Source organism: Octodon degus, unplaced genomic scaffold (assembly GCF_000260255.1).
Source record: "Octodon degus isolate 3935 unplaced genomic scaffold, OctDeg1.0 scaffold00047, whole genome shotgun sequence".
Classification (NCBI taxonomy): Eukaryota; Metazoa; Chordata; class Mammalia; order Rodentia; family Octodontidae; genus Octodon; species Octodon degus.
In genome coordinates this window covers 13,077,656-13,085,162 of record NW_004524623.1, presented here as the reverse complement: position 1 = coordinate 13,085,162, position 7,507 = coordinate 13,077,656, and positions in this window count along the sequence as shown.

The window sequence follows — 7,507 nt, the reverse complement described above, 5'->3', positions numbered from 1 at the left end:
GCAAGGCTCCAGGGTGGCGGAGACGGGGGCTGATGCTTCCTGGCGAGTTTCCTAGAGGGCTTGCCGAGTGTGGGAGAGCAGGCTGTGTGGACGTCGCCTCCCTGCTGGGCTGCTTGGCGGGGAAGCCTGCGCGCACAGTCTCGGCTCTGCACTCCGGTTGGCCTTCGGGGAGCCGATCATCCGCGCGGTGGTGTCTGCCTTGCTCCGTCTTGGTAGGGCTGGCTGTGTTAGGGTTTTCACTATTCACAGTACAGTGCAGTGGGAGAGAAGGGGCGCGTGCTGACGCCAAGCAGGGCTGGTTTGGGTTTGGCTTCTTGCGGTTCAGCTTTTTGAGCCTGAGAGACGCTGGAGCATGGAGCTGTGCAGTTCTGAGGCACTCGTTTTAGCTTCTCACTTAGCTGAGCCCAAACCAAAGTAGGCTGTCACCTCTTCGGACAATTCAGGAAGCAAATAGCGCCCGTCCAGCCTTCTTACAGTGGGGGAGGGGCGTGCGCTTGCCTTACCCGAAGGTTTTTTGTAGCTCTGAATATTCAGTTTATATTTGTTTTGGGTAAAAATCTCATACATAAGAGCCACTGTGGGCAGACTTGAGCGAGGCCTCTCCCACCGCCCTGGGGGTATCGCAGGAGTCCAGCCAGTATCATCCTCCGAGTTGTTTTGAAATGGGTTTTTTTTTGTACATTTTGGCTGCAGTATTGGTGGTAGAATATACTATAATATGGATCATCTCTACTTCTGTATTTATTTATTTATTACTAGACCTCAACCACAGCCTTCTTTCCCTCCACCTCTTTGCCTGTAGGATGTACTGTATGTAGTCATGCACTTTGTATTAATATATTAGAAATCTACAAATCTGTTTTGTACTTTTTATACTGTTGGATACTTATAATCAAAACTTTTACTAGGATATTGAATAAATTTAGTCTTACTAGAAAATAAGGCACTGTGTTGTGGCCTTGTGTTCCAGATCTTTGGTTTAACTAATGTTCTTGGCCTTCGTATGTACCCGGTCTGCGCCTGCGCTGTTATGCCTGGCCACAGAAGCAGGCTTTCTCGGGAAGTAACGATGAGGCTGCGCGGGGCATTGCAATACAGGGTGTGCACAGTGCTGAGCTTAGGGTTGGCGGTGGCTTTGCCTGCGAAGGGCAGAGCCCCTGCGCTTCCGTGTCGGGGTCGGGCTCGTTACTCTCAGTCTGTTCCTGTAGTCATCTGAATTTTAGTTGCTTCAGGATTATGAGGAGTCGAGGTATAGCCCCTGTCCAAGCTCTGAAGCAGATTACCTGGCAAAGGTAGATCTGTGAGCCAGAAGTCCTGCGCTGCTCTCGGGGTTTTCGTGTACTTACACAGCTGCGTAAGTGAGGTCGCAACTGTGGCCTCAGGAGTGCTAGGCTCGCCCTCGAGCACGGTACACCCCGGCCCTGCTTTGGGACAGTCAGGTGGTGCACAGGCACCTAATACAGGGGCTGTGAGGTTACCAGCTGCCTGCCTTTGAATGTGGGAAGGTGGTGGTCCTGTATGACCTAGCGCCATGGAGTGCGGTGCCACCGTGCAGTGGCTGAAAAGTCTCGCTCAGTTCTGTGAGGCCCAGCTGAGCTGCGTGCAAGGACCTTGTGAGGTGTTGGCCACTGTCACTGGTAGAGCGCCACAGCCCATGCTGGCTTCGCACTGCTTCCTTGCAGCTGTGGGGCCCAGTGCTTGCCTTCCTGGGAGATGCTTCCGGTACTTGCTATCTGCAGGATCTCCCCTACAAGACTGCTGTGGCAAATACACAGGGCTGTCTGCCTCAAGACTCACAGCATGCTCTGCGATGCCAGCAGTGGGGTGAGGGGTCTCGGAGCTGGTCTGCCATGACAACTTAAGTTACACTTGTGTAGCGAGTCAAAGGTTTTCATGAAACCGCTACCTCGAGCCAGATGCTTTTTTGGTTGGTTGGGTTTTTTTGTTTGTTTGCTTTTTATAGGGTGATCCTCCTACCTTAGCTTCAAGAATGCTGGAGTTACAGATTTGTCATCACACCTGGGTGGGCCAGGGGTTTTTATATGCCATTTAGGCAAAAATAAATCCACAGGTAGTAACGGTATAAGGAATTCATGGTATTGGCATAAAATTTACTCTGATTCCGAAACATTTTGTACTCCAAACTGTCTCCCCTGTTTCTTTCATCTCCCTACTACCTTGAGGTCCTTTTGTGTAGCTCGGGCTGGCTGAGTTCTCGAGATCCTTCTGAGCTGGGGGGCTGGGGGATACCCCAACTGTGCGCCCACCGCATCCTCACCTTCACATGGACCCGAGGGCCCGGTCCTGGCTGCCGCCTTGCCGAGGCTGACAGTGAGGGGCCCTTCTGATCTCACGGAGGGAGGGGCTGCCCTTTAAGTCAGTTTTGCTATTTGTTAGCTCCAGACTGTATTTTCTATACTGTCTTTGTGTGCAGAAAACAGTTCCTGGGGTTCAGTGACAAAGCTGGGTGTCCCCCAAACTCACCCAGAAGCCAGAAGCAATGGAGAGGAAGGTGCCCAGGGAGGCTCCTTGCCAGCGGCTATACCTGTCTGCACCCCTGGGCAGCCCAGGCCTGGCACTGGGGAGGGGGCAAGATCCTGGCTCCTGGAGACACGGAGGCTCTTGTCCTCAGGAGAGAACAGGAGGACACTGCCGCGTGCACTCTGCGGTGCCCTCAGCCTGAGGGCTTGGGTTACTGCAATCAGGACAGTACTCTCTGGATCTGAAACTTGCAAGCTGGAGGGAGACTCATCCTGCAAGTTGTGTGGGGTCTTGGACACACTTGAGCTTCGGTGCAGAGGAGACGGGAGGCTGGCCATCTCTGTGTCAGTTAGGGGGAATTACTGTTCCACAGCGTCTGTTTTCCACACTTGTATAGCTTGAGTTAGCTTCCCCTGGCTGGGCTTGGGGTTTTTGCAACTGCAAGGAAGAGTGGTTGTTTTATGCTCACGTTCTGTATTTAAATCTCAAAAGGTCTGAGTGCAGCAGTACACGCCAAGTACCCGAGCTGTGGGAGGCTGAGGCAGGAGAATCCTGAGTGAGCCCAGCCTGGATAACAGACCCTATCTCAAAAAATAAAAATGGGGCTAGATGTATAACTCAGTGTGACCTCTAGTACCACAAAAACTCCCTAGTTCTGTAGCAAGGGCCTGCTAGCATTAACGTGGGACCCTGAGCAATTTCCCTCCTCCAGTAGCAAGCACATTCTTTTTAATCTTTTTTATGAATTTAAGACAGGGTTTACAGTGGGGTGTACAGGGTCTCACTATGTAGATCAGACTCATACTGATCCTCCTGTTTCAGCCTCCCAAGTGCTGGGATTACAGGTGCACACCACCACGCCCAGTCTTAATGAAGTCTCAGCGCTTCCTGGGGGTGGGGCCGGAGGGGGTTGAAGCCACTGAGTTCTGCTGAAGCAGATGCTTTTGGTCCGCTGAGCTATCTCGCTGGCCCTTTGGCAGCAACCATATTCTTGGCTTTTACTTTTGGTTGGTTCTGTCCCCACTGCTCCAAGGGTCGTTGCTGGCTTCCCATCGAAATTCCACCCCCTCATCGGCCTTACCTACCTGAGCTGGTGGCACTAGTGAGCGGCCCAGGGTCTCTTGCGTGCAGCACTTCATTGGCATCCCAGAGGCCAGCAGGTGCCCCCATCTCCACGCCGCGCTCCACTCCAGCCCTAGCCTATCGCTGCTCCCGAGGTTGCAGCCAGCCGCGCAGAGCTTTTCATCAAGGCATGCTGGCAGGAGACTCATCGAAGCAAGCTTGCATTCAATCCTGAGCTAAGTAGTCCTTTGATGCCCTCTAGTTGCAACTTTTCCCTGTGGCTCCAGCCAGAGGGCATCACTCCTGGGTCCCTGGGGCCAGGCTACTCCAGACTCTGGCCCTTAACCTCTGTGCCAAACCAGCCAGGTTCCACTGCAGCCTTCTCCGGCTTCCCATCCACCGGAGCTGAAACCTGGAGCTGAGGGCTTGCTCTGTCCATGTTCTACAAACAATGGGCCTTGAAAATGCCTTGCAGAATCGGCCTGGAGAATCTCTACTTCCCTGTGAGCACGATAGAGTTAATCTTTAGTAAGAACAAAGAGACAGCATTGGCCTCTGTCTAGCAGGAGAGGTTGAAAATGGAGCTCAGTGGTCACATGCATGAAGGCACCGGGTTCAGGAGCTAGCACCACACACAGAGAAGGCACATCTGGGCATTGCCCCCATGCCAGGTTCCCGGATGACCCCCCGAGACTGCGGTTCCTGGATGTTGCAGGTACTGGGGCCACAATGTAAACCCTTGGGCAGCCTGGATGTTATGCAGGGTTGCTTTTCTTTTTCTTTCCTTTTCCTTTTCTGCTTTACTTCTTTTTTTTTTTTTTTTTTTTTTTTCAGTACCAGGGACCAAACCCAAGGCCTTGTGTTTGCTATGAAAGTGCTTTAGATGTAGCTCAGTAGCATAAGCACCTGCCTGGTAAGCACAAGGTCCTGAGTTCGATCCCCCATACAGCAAAAACAAAAAATGAAAGTGTTCTATCTCTGGGTTATATTATTCACCCCTTTTATTGTTTATATTTTGAGACAGGGTCTCACTAAATCACCACAGGCTGGGCTGACACTTATGATCCATTCTGCCTCAGCCTTACCGAGCGGCTGGGCCAAGGTTAGGGCGGCACCGTAGAATTACGGCCAGCCAGCCATCAGCAAACCTGGGCCTCGGCTGCTCCCGCTGTGACTGCAGGGGTTCTGCTGGCTCTAAAGCGGGTTCCTAAGTTCTCTGCAGTGCCCAGCAGCTGAGGGGCACTTGGCAAAGCCAGGGCTCCATTCCTTTTGCCCATCTCATTCTTTTTGTACCCTTTTGGCTTATTTTATAATATATGTAACACTACAGTGCCACAGCACGTGATTCAGGGGAAAGAAAAATGATAGGAGCGAATCCTGTGATTGGAGAGAAAGCCACAAAAGGTTCATGAGCCAGGCCTACGTGGCCAGCGTGGGCAATCCAGTGAGGCGCTGTCTCCGTGTTTAGAAGTAGGTAGATAAAAAGGGCAGGAGTTGTAGTGTGGTGGTCCTTGGTTCAGTCCGCACTAGTGCAAACAGCAAGAAGTTCTGTGCTTCTTGTACTGCAGGTCAGTAGAAAGTTCGCGGTGAGCTGGGTGTGGTGGTGCATCCCTGTAAATCCAGCCCTTTGAGAAGCTGAGGCAGAAGGATCAAAAGATCAAGTCCAGGTCTGGGGATATAGCTCAGTGGTGGTACCCCCCCAAAGTCCAGAAGGCTGGGCATGGTGGTGCATGTCTATAATCCCAGTACTTGGGAGGCTGAGGCAGGAGGATCCTTGAGTGTTTGAGACTAGCCTGGGCTACCAAGTGAGCTCAAAACCAGTCTGAACTGTAGAGCAAGACCCTACCTCAAAATAAAAATAAAAAGTTTAAGTCTAGGAGCTGGTGAGATGGCTCAGTGGTCTAAAGCACCTACTTAGAACAAGCTTAGCAAATCACAGGGACCGGGGTTCAATCCCCCAGCACCACATGCCAGCCCGCCCCGCCCCCTGGTGGGCTGAGCTGGCCACACACACACACCACACACACATAAAGAAATAAAATTAAAAAAAAAAGTTTAAGTCTAACCTGGGTAACTTAGTGCAGCCCTGTTGCAAATAAATAAATGAATAAACAAATGCATACATGCAAACAAGCTTGGGCCATAGCTCTGTGGTAGAGCTCTGAATACCACAAAAAAAAAAAAAAAAAAAAAAAAATTTTTTTTAAATGTATCTGGTAGTTACAGGGTCTCAGTACGCAGCTCAGACTCAAAGTGATCCTCCTGTTTTCAGCCTCCCCAGTGCTGGGATTACAGGCATGCGCCACTCTGCCCCGGACTCTGTGGCCGGTTCAGTCCACCCGGGGGGTGGGGCTGGCGTGGTATGTGGTGCCTGGGATTGAACCTCGGTCCCTACACTTGCTTAAGCAGGCGCTTCAGTCTGCTGAGCTATCTCACCAGTCCAAAACAAAAAATGTTTAAAAATACTTAGTGTGTGTAGAATAATGGAAGAAGGCTGGGAGAGGCTGCTCTGGAGTGCAACAGCCTACTCTGGTGACATAAGCAAGATGCTAGCGTGTCTTGTTACTGCCTGTCGAGGCTCCTCCTCCCTGATACCAAGTATTTCCTTCCCAGTGTGTGTGTGTGTGTGTGTGCGCGCGCGCCTGCGTGTGTGTGTGCCTGCGTCAGCCTTCCAAGCACTGGGTTATAGCTTCTTGCCACTCTGCCTGGATCCTTTTGCTTTGCCTTTTAACTTTCGGACAGGGCCTCACTAAGTTGTCCAGGCTGGACTTGAACTTGTAATCCTCCTACCTCAGGCTCCCAGGGTGCTGGTGTTACAGGTGTCCACTACCACTTGTAGTTTCAAATATGACCTTTTTGTTACACCAGACCAAAAAATCATAACTAATATAATACAGTCATGCACACACACACACACACACACACACACACACACACACTCCAAGGATGTGCAAGTCCTTTATATAAATATTGTATCAGTTGCTTGGAAACTGTGTGTACATCAGGGCTGGCTGAGCTGGCCACACACACACACACACACACCATTTAGAAAGAGATGCAGGTATAGCCTTAGGAGGTGCTTTTCATTGATACTTAATCATCCTTGATACTTTTTTATTTTTTTTGAGATGGTCTCGCTATGCAATTTGGCCTTGTGCTCACTTTTTTGTATCCCCCAGGCTGGTCTCAAAGTCGCAGAGATCCTCCTGGCTCAGCCTCTTGAGTGCTGGGATTATAGGCTTGCGCCACCATGCCTGGTTCTGGGGCCGCATGGTGGGCGCCCACATCCAGAGCAGAGACCGCACAGCATGTGGGGCTGGGGATCAAACTCAGGTCCTTGTGCTTGTCTGGTAAGTGCTTATGCCTCTGAGCTATCTCTCCAGCCCCAATCTTTGATACTTACTGATATTGATTGATACTTATATATTAATGTTTATGAATATGATGTATACACGAGTATACGTTAATGCTAGTTTAATCATGTTGTGTAAAATTACTAACGAGGGCATCACCTGCATGGTCTAAGCTTTGGAGATTTTTTTTTTTTTTTATCTGAAAATACAGCCACCCCATGAAGGAGGTTGCAGGGACAGGAACCTATGTCTTCTCCCTGCCTTGCACTCCCTACAGTGCTGCTTGGACCAAGGGCTTCCCCCAGCTGGACCACTGAACTCATTCACCATACACAAATCTCAAATATTGTTAGTGGCATTTGGGGTAACGAAGAAAAAAAAAAGAATTTTAGCAAGTGGTTACTGAACTCATAGGCTGTGTAACCTAGAGGTGCTCAAAAACTTGAATATGACTTTTTTAGGTTTGACCCCATAGTTAGTAATATGATATTGTGTAGATATTTCAAAATTGCTTAAAGAATATATTTGAAACATTCTCTCCACACACACACACAAAAGAGAGAGAGAGGTGAAGATACATTAACTAGCTTAATTTAGTTATCCCATAAGAT